The sequence below is a fragment of the Camelus ferus genome, chromosome X (assembly GCF_009834535.1).
Source record: "Camelus ferus isolate YT-003-E chromosome X, BCGSAC_Cfer_1.0, whole genome shotgun sequence".
NCBI lineage: Eukaryota > Metazoa > Chordata > Mammalia > Artiodactyla > Camelidae > Camelus > Camelus ferus.
The window spans coordinates 11,593,911-11,608,002 of record NC_045732.1 but is presented as its reverse complement, the minus strand read 5'-3'; positions in this window follow the sequence as shown (position 1 = coordinate 11,608,002).

The following is a 14,092-nucleotide window of genomic DNA, read 5'->3' as shown; positions in this document are numbered from 1 at the left end:
TCACTGGTTGCTGATGTGAAAACTATCTTCCTCTTTTCAACCGCCATTGGAAGGAGAGGGCAGACTCTTACCGAGCAAGCTAATTCATAATATTCCACTGGTGGCTATTGGATGTTTAAACAATTCTCAGGAAAAAAAGAACCCAATGCCCTTGGGGTAACGTGTACACTTAACAGAGAAGTTAGACAATATGACAAAGGGAGAGCATCTGACTTCTGGAATGAGGTTACACATTTTCAGATGTCTTTTTGTCCAAGTATCTGTTGCTTCATTCCTACATATAGGCAAAGACATATTATTTTTTGAAGCCGTGTTTGAAGCCACATAAACCTGCTACAATGTACATGAACATCTATGAACTGTTAAGTCTGAGGTTGACACTACGTCTATCAGGTCAAAACAAGGGATATCTTTTACACTTTGCACATGTGCACATTCTCTGTCTGGAAAGTATATATATCTTCCAGATGAGAGTGATGTTTTTCTAGCCTCTCTCCTGGAAATGTTCATAAAATACATATTTAAAACAGAAGAAGTATTACTCTAAATGAAATGAGCCCATCACAAAAGACACAATGTGTGATTCCACTTACATGGAATTGGCTGGTACAAAAAAATCTAGACAGACAGAGAGTGGTTTAGTGGCTGCAATCTGGGAGCAAGGGGGCATGGGGAGGGACTGCTGGCGGGCAAAAGATGTCCTTTTGTGGTGATGAAAATGTTCCAGAATAGGTACACAACTCTGAATACACTAAAAATCCACCAAACTGTTACCGAGTCTAAACTCGTTCTGCTCACCACAGGGCAGACCTGTAAATTGGGTGATGAGGTGTTGGGGCAAGGAATAGCGACTTTATTTGGAAAGCTGGCAGACCAAAAAGATGGCAGACTGATGTCCTGGAGAGCGACCTTGCCCAAGTCAGAATTCAGGCTCCTTTTATACTAAAAAGGCAGGGGGGTGTGGTTGGCTATTGCAAACTGCTTGGGATAGGAATTCTTTGTTCTTGGAATTCTTTGTTCTTGCAGCTGTCCGTGTGGATCAGGTCATGGTGCCCCCATAAAACCTCTAACAAAACAAATGTTATTTTCTCTTCTGCAACTTGTTATCTTTATATGAATGCAACAGTGTTACTATCCGTAAAGGTCAGAGCCTCCAGAACGGGCTCTCCTGTCTATTTCAGGCTCGGGGCAACATTCTTTTACAAAAGGTGCAGAACCAGCGAGACTGAGCGTAGAAAACAGGGCACAGGGTTAAAGGCAAAGGAACAGATCTCATGTGGAGTCAGATTTGTTCTTTTCTATTACAAAACTACACACTTGAAAGAGTGCGTTTTTTGATAGGTGCATTACATCTCAATAAGCTGACAGAAACTTGTTGGGATTTGTATCAGGTGCCTCCCCTGGGGATGGCCCCCACACGTCTTCAAGGCTCCATCTCATCAGATGGAGAATGACACTAGTGCGTGGATGTGAATGCAAAGCCTTCGAAACCCACCAGTGTTGGTATTGGCTTCTCAAAAAGTGTGATCTTTGAATCAGATGCATCAGCCTGTTCTGGGGGGTGAATTTTGCTGCTGAATTTCAGGTCCTGAATCCAAATCTGCAATTTAGCAAAATCTCAAAGGGATGCTCTGGAAATCCCCACATCTGTTTAGGAAGCAGAGTGGTACCCTTTGCTGTCCAAGAATTATTCGGTTGGGTTATTTGCTTCTAAGTGAAACTCACTTCTTTCAGGGAGATGTTTGAGCTCAATGAACTCACTTTGGAGGTGGGTAGGTGGGAAATAAAGTGACTGAGTGAGTGACTTAGTCAGTCTTAAGATGCCGTCAGTCCCATTTTTCTATGAAAATGCCATGGAATTCATAGAATAGCATGTGGGTAACCACATGGCCACCATTATTAATAGGAATCTTAAAAAAAAAAAAACAAACCACAATTATAAGCAAACCGTTTAAAAAGAAATCATTACCACCAAAGAAGCCCGCTCTGTGCCTAAATGCACATTATCCAGTTTAGAGACCACAGATGTGACATCGTGTCCTTAAAGTAAAATAACTTAAGGACATACGAGTGGTTTCTACCTCGTATGTGTATGAATTTGACAGATTTCAGTATCTCGGAGTCTCTTCTGCAGAATAGAGGTAACCCGCATGCCCCTACTTCATTCAGAAAGAGTCTTGATCCAAGAATCAAAGGTGTGTAAAAACGGTCCAAAAATTCTATCACGAGCTGACGACGGCTCGTATTTTGCCCACATGACTGTTTCCGACGGAATTTGTTGCTCCTTCGTGGGAAACACAGAATGATACTCGTGACCACTCAGATGTTCCTGATTCTCCCCCTAAAACCAGGCTCGGATACAGAGTCTGGTTCCTGGATGTGTGTTAATTTGGATCATAAAGTATCATCTTAAGATTTATTTTCTGTCAGACGGACAGTGTCATTTTTCATGGTGTTGACATGCTGCCTGGCAACTGGCTTTTGTCGCTGTCTTGGGTGGACTGGCTTTGCCAGAGAGAAAAATAATATAAACAGAATTTTAAATCTTAGGGTTGCATATTTAGGCAATATTTATTCAATGCTAATGTTGCAAAATGATTGCCCTGCAATCATGCAAATAAGCTCATTTGTCTTCTTTCTTCCTCTAGATTCCACCCTGTCTTAAAGCGGGAACAATTCACTCAGTGACCTTTCTCACAGGTACTGAATTTCCTTCAATTCTCACGGTTTCTTCTACCCCTGTTTAATCAATTTTATTTTTATTATCTATCTGCAGTTGCCAGCGGCTTTATTAAAAAAGCCTTGCATGTATATCTTTATAAGCTCTATTTTTTTTCTTTTTTTATTGAAGCATAATTGCTGTCCAGCATTATGTGTCACCGGTGTACAACAGAGTGAGTCACAATTTTTAAAGGTTCCTCTCCATTTATAATCATTATAAAATGCTGGCTCTATTCCCTGTGTTGTGCAGTGTATCCTTGCCGCTTATCTGATCCCTAATGGTTTGTGCCTTTTAATCCCCGACACTCCTTTTAACAATCACTGTGTTACTTGTTCCTGAATATAAGATAAATTCTTGATGCATCAGAATATTGAAAAAGTCCAAATGCCCTGAACACTAGATGTGGTTTTATATGCTGTGAAGTAATATGTACGATGATTTCATTCATTCATTCTCCCAGAAATACTCATTGAGAACTGGAACCTCTGTTCCATGCTGACAACTGACAGGGCAATAATGAAGGACATAACTGCTTTCACTGTAAACATGGATCCAGATGAAAACATCGAGGGGTCTTTCTGGAAGAATGTATAAGTTTGACATATTTGTTAAAAAATCTAAATATACAGATACGTACCCAAGAGTGGAATCGCTGGGTCATGTGGTAGCTCTAGTGTTAGTGTTTTGGAGAAGCTTCCATACTGTTCTCCACAGTGGCTGCAACGATGTACATTCCCACCCGCAGTGCGGGAGGGCTCCGTTCCCTCCACACCCTCGCCAACGCTTGTGTTCTTTTTGATGCTAGCCAGTCTGACAGGCGTGAGGCGTTCCTCTGTGTGGTTTTGATTTGCACTTCTCTGATGAGTAAGGATGCTGAGCATCTTTTCAGGTACCTCTTGCCTGTCTGCATTTCATCTTAGGAAAATGTCTCTTCAGTCCTTCTACGTGTTTTTTTAAACAGGTTGTTTGTTTTTTTGATATTGAGTTATATGAGCTCTTTATATGTATTGGATATATAAGGATAAAGATGGGTCATATTACCTGCAAATATCTTCTGCTATTCAGTAGGGCGTCTCTTCTTTTTTTTTTTTTTGTATATATATAGTTTTATGGAAGTAGAGTCGGTTTACAATGTTGTGTCAATTTCTGGTGCACAGCACAGTGCTTCAGTCATATAGGAACATGCATATATTCATTTTCATATTCTTTTTTTACTGTAAGTTACTGCAAGATATTGAAGATAGTTCCCTGTGCTGTACAGTATGAACTTGCTGTTTATCTATTTTATATGTGTTAGTACCTGCAAATCTCAAACTCCCAATTTACCCTTCCCACAAGTAAGCATAAGTTTGTTTCTATGTCTGTGAGTCTGTTTCTGTTTTGTAAATAAGTTTATTTGGCTTCTTTTTTAGATTTCACATATAAGTGATATCATATGGTATTTTTCTTTCTCTTTCTGGCTTCACTTAGAATGACAATCTCCAGGTCTATCCATATTGCTGCAAAAAGCATTACTTTATTCTTTTTTTATGGCTGAGTAGTATTCCATTGTATAAAAATACCACATCTTCTTTATCCAGTCATCTGTCCATGGGCATTTAGGTTGCTTCCATGTCTTGACTATTGTAAATAGTGCTGCTATGAATATTGGGGTGCCTGTATCTTTTTGAATTAAGGTTCACTCTGAATATATGCCAGGAGTGGGATTGCTGGATCATATGGTAAATCTATTTTTAATCTTTTGAGGAATCTCCATATTGTTTTCCATAATGCCTGCAAACTACTTTCCCACAAGCAGTATAAGAGGTTTCCCTTTTCTCCACAACCTCTCCAGCATTTATCGGTTCTGGACTTTTGAATGATGGCCATTCTGACTGGCGTGAAATGATACCTCATTGTAGTTTTGATTTGCATTTCTCTGATAATTAGTGATAGCATTTTTTCCATGCTCCTATTAGCCATTTGTACATTTTCAGTGGACAATTATTTATTTAGGTCCTCTGCCCATTTTTGGATTGGTTTGTCTGTTTTTTTTTATTAAGTTGTATGCGCTGTTAATATATTCTGAAAATTAAGACCTTGTCAGTCTCATATTTTGCAAATATTTTTTCCTATTCCATACGTTGTCTTTTGTTTTTCTCATGGTTTCCTTTGCTGTGCAAAAGCTTATAAATTTAATTAGGTCCCATTTGTTTATTTTTGCTTATTTTTTCTATTGCCTGGCTAGACTGCCTTAGGAAAACATTGCTGAGATTTATGTCAGATAATGTTGTGCCTAACTTTTCTTCTAAAAGGTTTATAGCGTCTTGTCTTATGTTTAAATCTTTAAGCCATTTTGAGTTTATTTTTGTGTATGGTGCGTAGAGTATTCTAACTTCACGGATGTACATGAAGCTGTCCAGTTTTCCCAACACCACTTGCCGAGGACAGTGTCTTTATTCCACTGGTATGTTCTCGCCTCCTTTGTCAAAGACTAATTGACCAAAAGTTTGTGGATTTACTTCTGATCTGTCTGTTTTGTTCCATTGATCCATGTCTGTTTTTGTATGAATACCATGCTGTTTTGATGGCTGTAGCTCTGTAGTATTGTCTGAAATCTGGGAGGGTTATTCGTCCAATTCATTCTTTTTCTTCAGTACTGCTTTGGCAGTTCTGGGTCTTTTGTGATTCCATATAAATTTTAGATTTATTTGTTCTAGTTCTGTGAAAAGGTGTCCTGGATAATTTGATAGAAATCACATTAAATCTGTAGATTTCTTTGGATAGTATGGTCATTTTAAGAATATGAATTCTTCCAATCCAAGAACATGGGGTATCTTTCTGTTTCTTTTAAGTCATCTTTAATTTCCTTGGTGGATGTTTAGTAGTTCTCCACATACAAGTCTTTCACTTGTTTGGTCAGATTTATTCTTAGTATCTTTTTTTTTTTTTTGGATGCAATCTTGAAAGAGATTATTTTCCTTTTCTTATATTTTGTTGGTAGTGTAAAGAAAGGTAACTGATTGCTGTATGTTAATCTTGTGACCTGCTACCTTGCTGAATTCTTTTATCAACTCTAGTAGTTTTTGTGTGGACCTTCTAGGGTTTTCTATATATAGTATATCATCTGCATATAATGACAATTTTACCTCTTCTCTTCCAATTTGGATCCCTTTTATTTCTCTCTCTTGCCTGATTGCCGTGGCCAGGACTTCCAAGACTGTGTTGAATGGGAGTGCTGAGAGTGGGCAGCCTTGTCTCGTCCCAGGTTTTAGGACGAAGGCCTTCAGCTTTTCGCCGTTGACTGCTATGCTGGCTGTAGGTTTGTCACAAGTAGCTTTTATTATGTTGAGATATGTTCCCTCTATACCCAGTTCGGGAAGGATTTTTATCATAAATGGGTGTTGAATTTTATCAAATGCTCTGTCTGCATCTATTGAGATGATCATGTGGTTTCTGTCCTTTCTCTTGTTGGTGTGATGTATTACATTGATTGATTTGCATATGTTGAACCACCTTTGTGTCCCTGGGATGAACCCCACTTGGTCGTGATGTATGAGCTTTTTTATGTGCTGTTGGATTCTGTTTGCTAATATTTTGTTGAGGATTTTTGCATCTATGTTCAAATGATATTGGCATATGGTTTTCTTTCTTGGTAGCATCTTTGGCTTTGGTATCAGGGTTATGGTGGCTTCATAAAATGAATTTGGGAGTATTCCCTCCTCTTCTATCTTTCAAAAGAGTGTGAGAAGGACCAGTATGTTCTCTTCTTTGTATGTCTGATGGAACTCTCCAGTGACGCCATCGGGTCCTGGACTTTTGTTTGCAGGGAAATTTTTTTTTATTGTTGATTCTATTTCACTTCTAGTGATTGGTTTGTTCAAATAATCTATGTCTTCTGGATTCAGTTGTGGTGGACTGTATGTTTCCAGAAACTTGTCCACTTCTTCTAAGTTTTCCAATTAATTGCCATATAGTTGTTTATAGTATTCTCTCATGATTTTTTGTATTTCTGTGGCGGTATTTGAAATTTCTCCATTTTCTCTTCTTATTTTGTTTATTTGTGTCCGTCTGTCTTTTCTTCTTGGTGCGAATGGTCAGAAGTTTGTCAATTTTGTTTACTCTTTCAAAAAACCAGCTCTTGGTTTGATTGATTTTTTTTCCTGTTGTTTTTTAGTCTCTATTTTATTTATTTCCCCTCTGATCTTTATTATTTCTTTCCTTCTGCTGAATTTGGGTTTTGTTTGCTCTTCATTTTCTAATTCTTTTAGGTGGTAGGTTAGGTTGTTTATTTGAGATTGTTCTTATTTAGTGTGGAATGTCTGTATTGCTATGAAATTCCTTTTTAGGATTGCTTTTGCTGCATCCCATAGATTTTGTGTGGTTGTGTTTTTATTGTCATTTGTCTCAAGGAAGTTTTAAATTTATCTTTGATTTTCTCATTGACCCATTGGTTTTTTAATAGCATGTTTTTTCATCTCCATGCTGTCGGGTTTGGGTTTTTTTTTTTTTTTTTTTTTTTCTCGTTTGTTTTTCTGTGGTTGATTTCCATGCTATTGTGGTCAGAGAAGAGGCTTAAATTTGTATTTGTTGTGGCAATATCAGTTATCTGCTGTGGTCCTGAAGGGCTGTTTTGTTTTGTTGGTTTGTTTTAATTTAAAGTGGGAGTGTTCCTGTGCAGACTGTGCACATCTTAGTTTTGTGGCGATGGCTGTTCTTGGAATGGATGGCTGCTATGTCTTTCTTCCATGAGTGTTGGCTGTTATCCCTTTGATTGTGGGTGTCATTGGTGTTGTGGTGATCAGAGCCTGCCCTGATTCTTGTTGTTGAGATGGACCTTCTTTTTTTTTGTCCTGTGGTTGTCACAGCCTTGACAGAGGTTGGGTCTGCTCCCCTGTTGCTGGAATAGGGGCTTCTAGACCTGTTTCTGAGCTGTGGTGTGTAGTGGGCAAGGCTGGAGGGCTTCATCTGGGGAAGAGGAGGCAGGAGATGTCCACTGGGAAGTGCCCTCTGTGGTGGTGTCTGTCACTTGTTATGCAGCTTACAAAGTAGTCTTTGTTGACACCGCCTTTGTCCCTGCCTTACCTGCAGGAATGCCGGCCAGCTGCTCTGGTGTCCCCCAGGCTCTGAGCCCCAGGAACCACCAGTGCAGAGCCGCCAACGTCAGGTGCTAGGACCCGCCACAGTGAGCGTGCAGGCACACGGCCAGGAGAGACCCCAGCCCCTTCTCCGTGTATGGCACATTATGCCAGCCTGTCGTACACGCCCATACTCGCCCCTCCCATGTACCAGAGCTCTGCTCACCGCCTGTTTGGCCCAGGGGCACGGGTCCACAAAGGATTCAGACACAGAGCCAATCCATCCTCTCTGCCTGGGGCTGTAAACACATCTCAGCCCCGCCTGTGAAGTTGCAGGGCCCCTGGGTGTGGATTCAGTTTTCAGGCCTGCTTCCTCACCACTGAGACGATGGTGACTGAGCTCCACCACTCTTCTCATGGGAGCCAAGCCGGGACAGAGGCTCTGGCCTGGCTGCCTTGCACCCCTCCCCCGCACCCCCCCACACCAGCAGTGGTGCTTTTTTTTAATGGGGGGGGGGTCCCAGGCTGTTCTGTTCCCCACACAGCCCCAGCCAGAGCTGATACCACCCTCCAGTCCCCTGAGACGGCCTCTGTGCAGCGGGCCCCAGCCCTCTGCCCGGACTCCTCACCGCCCTCCAGCAGCCAGTCCCGGCACGTCCCTGCCAGCTTGCGTCTAGGGCCGGGGAACATGGGGACCCTCCCTGCCAGTTTCCCTCAGTTCTGCCTGCCAAGCGGCTGCTCCTTTCTACTCTGAGCCTCAGAAGCTCCACTTCTGTCCTGGCTGGAGAGGGGGTGTCCCAGCCTGAGGGTGCCTTTCTTCCTCTGCCAATACCTCCCTGCAGGACCTGTCCTGCACCAGTTTTTCATTTTTTCTTTCTTTTCTCTCTTACTGGATTCTGTGAGAATCCTCCTGTGTTTCAAAGTGAGAGACACTCTGCCAGAGTTCAGTCAGTGTTCTGAGCAAATCACTGGGCTTGTAGTTGTAATATCTTGGTGTGTCTGTTGGGGAGGGTGAGCTGGGAGTAGTCTCCTCCACCATCTTGGCCTTCTCATTGTGTTGGTTCCTTTCCTGTGGAAAAGCTTTTAAAACACTAATTTGAAAAGATCCATGTACCCCAATGCTCACAGCAGCACTACTTACCTTAGCCAAGACATGGAAAGCCACCTAAGTGGCCATCAACAGATGACTGCATAAAGAAGCTGTGGTATATTTATAAAATGGAATACTACTCAGCCATGAAAAAGAATGAAATAATGCCACTTGCAGCCACGTGGATGGACTTGGAGGGTATTATGCTTAGACAAATAAGTCAGAGAAAGACAAATACTGCATAATATCACTTATATGTGCAATCTAACAATACGACAAAATACTGAATATAATAATAAAAAAAAAGAAGCAGACTCACAGGTATAGAGGAGAAACTAGTGGTGACCATTGGTGGCAGTGGCAGAAATATATTGGTGGGGGAGTGGGAGGTAAAAAATACTGGGTATAAAAATACAAAACAAGGATGTATTGTACAACACACGGAATATAGCCAAGAGTTTGGGATAAGAATTGTAAATGGAAAATAATCTTTAAAAATTGTATTATATTTTTTTAAAGAATAAAAAAATCAAAAGATAGAGAAATTAAAGAAAGACAGAAAATGTGAACATCTTCCAAATCTGTCTCTACACATGCACGACAAAATACTATTCTACGTTCTGTGTCTATGAATTTGACTGACCCAGGTGACATGTAAGTGCAAACATAAAGTATTTGTGCTTTTGTTTTCCTGTGATCGCCCTGTTTCACTGAGCATAATGTCCCCAGGGGTGATCCACGTGGTAGCCAGGCAGGAGGTCCTGCCCTTTGAGGGCCGAGTTGCAGGTGGGCAGTACATTTCCCCTTGTGTGGATGGAGGGACCACATTTTGTGTATCCATTCATCAGCTGATGGATACTTGGGTGGCTGTCGTGTTTTGGTAATTGTCTGCTGTGTATGTGGGTGTACAAATGTCTGTTTGAGTCCTCTCTATCCATTCTTTGGGATATTTACCAAGAAGTGGATGTTCTGGGTCTTGTGGAAATTGTGTTTAAGCTTTTTTGAGGAACTGGAATCCTGTTTGAAATGTAAGGTTTTAAGTAAGTCTTAGGCAGGAAAGGCACATTTCACGTGCTAACTTCTAAGTCAGCATTGGTACCAACAAAGCAAAACGAAACAAAACCAGCACCTTCACTTTTACCCCTTGGAAGTGCCTTTGCATTTTAGGGGCCGATGTCTATTGAAATGCCTCCATTCCAATTCGAGAATAAAGGTTGGAATGACTCACCCCAACTTTTTTAAACCCAACATCAGCTATTTTGCATGTGGCTGCTTGCTGGTCCGATAATCGTTTGAGCTCAGTCGTGCGTCTTTATGAGATGGTGGTTATGGCCCGTGGCTGCTCCCTTGCCATCTGCTCCTGCTGGGTGTGTTACTTATTTTGTAAGAGAAGTGAGAGGCTGTCCGTGGCTTTCATTCCTCCCACAAGACCTTTCCTATCCTACTGGGCATATTGAGTGAGCATTGCCCAGTGGGCGGTGGTCAGGTGGAGGTGCTGAGTGTATACAGACAGGACCCGTGAGATTGAACATCTAATTATGGACACATCCCACGTCCAGCCCGACACGAGCCTCCTGGCATTCAGCACGTGCCTTACAAATCAAGCCTCTGGATTATTTTTGTTGTTACTTAATTCACTTGCCTTTGATCTAACCTTTAGGAAATCTGTTTGAGATCTCGGTCTTGCTGATTCCCATCCACTGCCGTGTTTCTAACGGGTTCAGTCCATCCAACAGAGGCCATGCATGGGAGAGTTTTCAGTGCCGGCTCTAATTTTGAAACGTGTTTTAATATTTGTACTCTGGTTTTGGCCACTTCATGTTGATGCTACAAACTATGCTGTGGTTGTAGCTTATACTTGAAAAACGTGGCTCTGTAGTTGCATAAATACTTTCCAGTGTTTCCACGGCTGCTGAGGTTAGCAGTCGTGGAGCCCCATCGTAATTCTGTGAAAAGCTTCAGCCTTTTGCAATAGAGCACGAACCCCTCCAGGGCAAGGATCCTTCAGCCATCATTTCTCTCATTCTGGTTTTGGCAGAAAGCCTTAGAGGAGGCATGTACTTCATCCGCACTGAATGCATGAAGGAAAGAAGGAAGACATGGAAGGGGAGAAAGAGAGAGGGAGGGGAGAGGAGGGGAGAGGAGAGAGGAGAGAGACACAGGTTGATGGAGCAGAGTCAGGAGATTACACACCACTCAGGAAGTGGACGCATTTCACTCACTTCGCTTCCCACTCGAGAACCTCACCCGACCCATCACCCCTTCCCCGTTTCTCTAAAAGGAGTCACTGATTTTCATGGAGGGTGGAGTTGCCCAGCCAGAGGCTGGGACACGTGCAGTCAGGGCCGAGCCGATTGCAAGTGGTCGTTCAGGTTACTGAGTCCACACTCTAGCTCAAGGCCATGGGCTTGGTGACATGAATGCGTGATGTGAGCTGGAGGGGACGCCTGGCCCAGAGAGACAGAGAGAGGTGACCTCCTTGGTAGCCTACACCTGCTCTCATGTTCACATTCTCTGCCTCCAGCTCGTGGGGACGCCAGGGTAGTGCGGCGAGTGCTATGCGACGCCTGGTGCTCACACAGGGACAGGGTGAAATGTGCTGCCCCGACATCCCCCCCCCCCCCCCGGCAGCGAGGGCCCCCTCCTCTGCCGGCCCTGCTGGGAGCGCCGGCATAAATCCTGCCTGGGCCATCTCAGCACCTTCCTGGAATTGCTTCTATAAAACGAAAGCTGCTCTTGAAAAGACCTCTTTGAAAAGGAATATACACTGAAATCAAATACTTGGTGTAAAAATATATGAAAACATAAATGCTAAAGGCATAAGACAGTTGAATGATTCTATAGGGTCAAAGAGGAAGAAGGAAAAGACAGAATGAACGAGAGTCCTACTCTCCTACTCTCCTACTCTCCTACTCTCCTACTCTCCTACTCTCCTACTCTCCTACTCTCCTACTCTCCTACCTCCTACTCTCCTACTCTCCTACTCTCCTACTCTCCTACTCTCCTACTCTCCTACTCTCCTACTCTCCTACTCTCCTACTCTCCTACTCTCCTACTCTCCTACTCTCCTACTCTCCTACTCTCCTACTCTCCTACTCTCCTACTCTCCTACTCTCCTACTCTCCTACTCTCCTACTCTCCTACTCTCCTACTCTCCTACTCTCCTACTCTCCTACTCTCCTACTCTCCTACTCTCCTACTCTCCTACTCTCCTACTCTCCTACTCTCCTACTCTCCTACTCTCCTACTCTCCTACTCTCCTACTCTCCTACTCTCCTACTCTCCTACTCTCCTACTCTCCTACTCTCCTACTCTCCTACTCTCCTACTCTCCTACTCTCCTACTCTCCTACTCTCCTACTCTCCTACTCTCCTACTCTCCTACTCTCCTACTCTCCTACTCTCCTACTCTCCTACTCTCCTACTCTCCTACTCTCCTACTCTCCTACTCTCCTACTCTCCTACTCTCCTACTCTCCTACTCTTCCTACTCTCCTACTCTCCTACTCTCCTACTCTCCTACTCGCCTACTCTCCTACTCTCCTACTCTCCTACTCTCCTACTCTCCTACTCTCCTACTCTCCTACTCTCCTACTCTCCTACTCTCCTACTCTCCTACTCTCCTACTCTCCTACTCTCCTACTCTCCTACTCTCCTACTCTCCTACTCTCCTACTCTCCTACTCTCCTAACTCTCCTACTCTCCTACTCTCTCTCCTACTCTCCTACTCTCCTACTCTCCTACTCTCCTACTCTCCTACTCTCCTACTCTCCTACTCTCCTACTCTCCTACTCTCCTACTCCTACTCTACTCTCCTACTCTCCTACTCTCCTACTCCTCCTACTCTCCTACTCTCTCTCCTACTCTCCTACTCTCCTACTCTCCCTACTCTCCTACTCTCCTACTCTCCTACTCTCCTAACTCCTCCTACGCTCCTACTCTCCTACTCTCCTACTCTTCCTACTCTCCTACTCTCCTACTCTCCTACTCTCCGACTCTCCTACTCTCCTACTCTCCTACTCTCCTACTCTCCTACTCTCCTACTCCTCCTACTCTCCTACTCTCCTACTCTCCTACTCTCCTACTCTCCTACTCTCCTACTCTCCTACTCTCCTACTCTCCTACTCTCCTACTCTCCTACTCTCCTACTCTCCTACTCTCCTACTCTCCTACTCTCCTACTCTCCTACTCTCCTACTCTCCTACTCTCCTACTCTCCTACTCTTCCTACTCTCCTACTCTCCTACTCTCCTACTCTCCTACTCTCCTACTCTCCTACTCTCCTACTCCTCCTACTCTCCTACTCTCCTACTCTCCTACTCTCCTACTCTCCTACTCTCCTACTCTCCTACTCTCCTACTCTCCTACTCTCCTACTCTCCTACTCTCCTACTCTCCTACTCTCCTACTCTCCTACTCTCCTACTCTCCTAATCTCCTACTCTCCTCTCTCCTACTCCCTACTCTCCTACTCTCCTACTCTCCTACTCTCCTACTCTCCTACTCTCCTACTCTCCTACTCTCCTACTCTCCTACTCTCCTACTCTCCTACTCTCCTACTCTCCTACTCTCCTACTCTCCTACTCTCCTACTCTCCTACTCTCCTACTCTCCTACTCTCCTACTCTCCTACTCTCCTACTCTCCTACTCTCCTACTCTCCTACTCTCCTACTCTCCTACTCTCCTACTCTCCTACTCTCCTACTCTCCTACTCTCCTACTCTCCTACTCCTACTCTCCTACTCTCCTACTCTCCTACTCTCCTACTCTCCTACTCTCCTACTCTCCTACTCTCCTACTCTCCTACTCTCCTACTCTCCTACTCTCCTACTCTCCTACTCTCCTACTCTCCTACTCTCCTACTCTCCTACTCTCCTACTCTCCTACTCTCCTACTCTCCTACTCTCCTACTCTCCTACTCTCCTACTCTCCTACTCTCCTACTCTCCTACGCTCCTACTCGCCTACTCCTCCTACTCTCCTACTCTCCTACTCTCCTACTCTCCTACTCTCCTACTCTCCTACTCTCCTACTCTCCTACTCTCCTACTCTCACTACTCTCCGACTCTCCTACTCTCCTACTCTCCTAACTCCTCCTACTCTCCTACTCTCCTACTCTCCTACTCTCCTACTCTCCTACTCTCCTACTCTCCTACTCTCCTACTCTCCTACGCTCCTACTCTCCTACTCTCCTACTCTCCTACTCTCCTACTCTCCTACTCTCCTACGC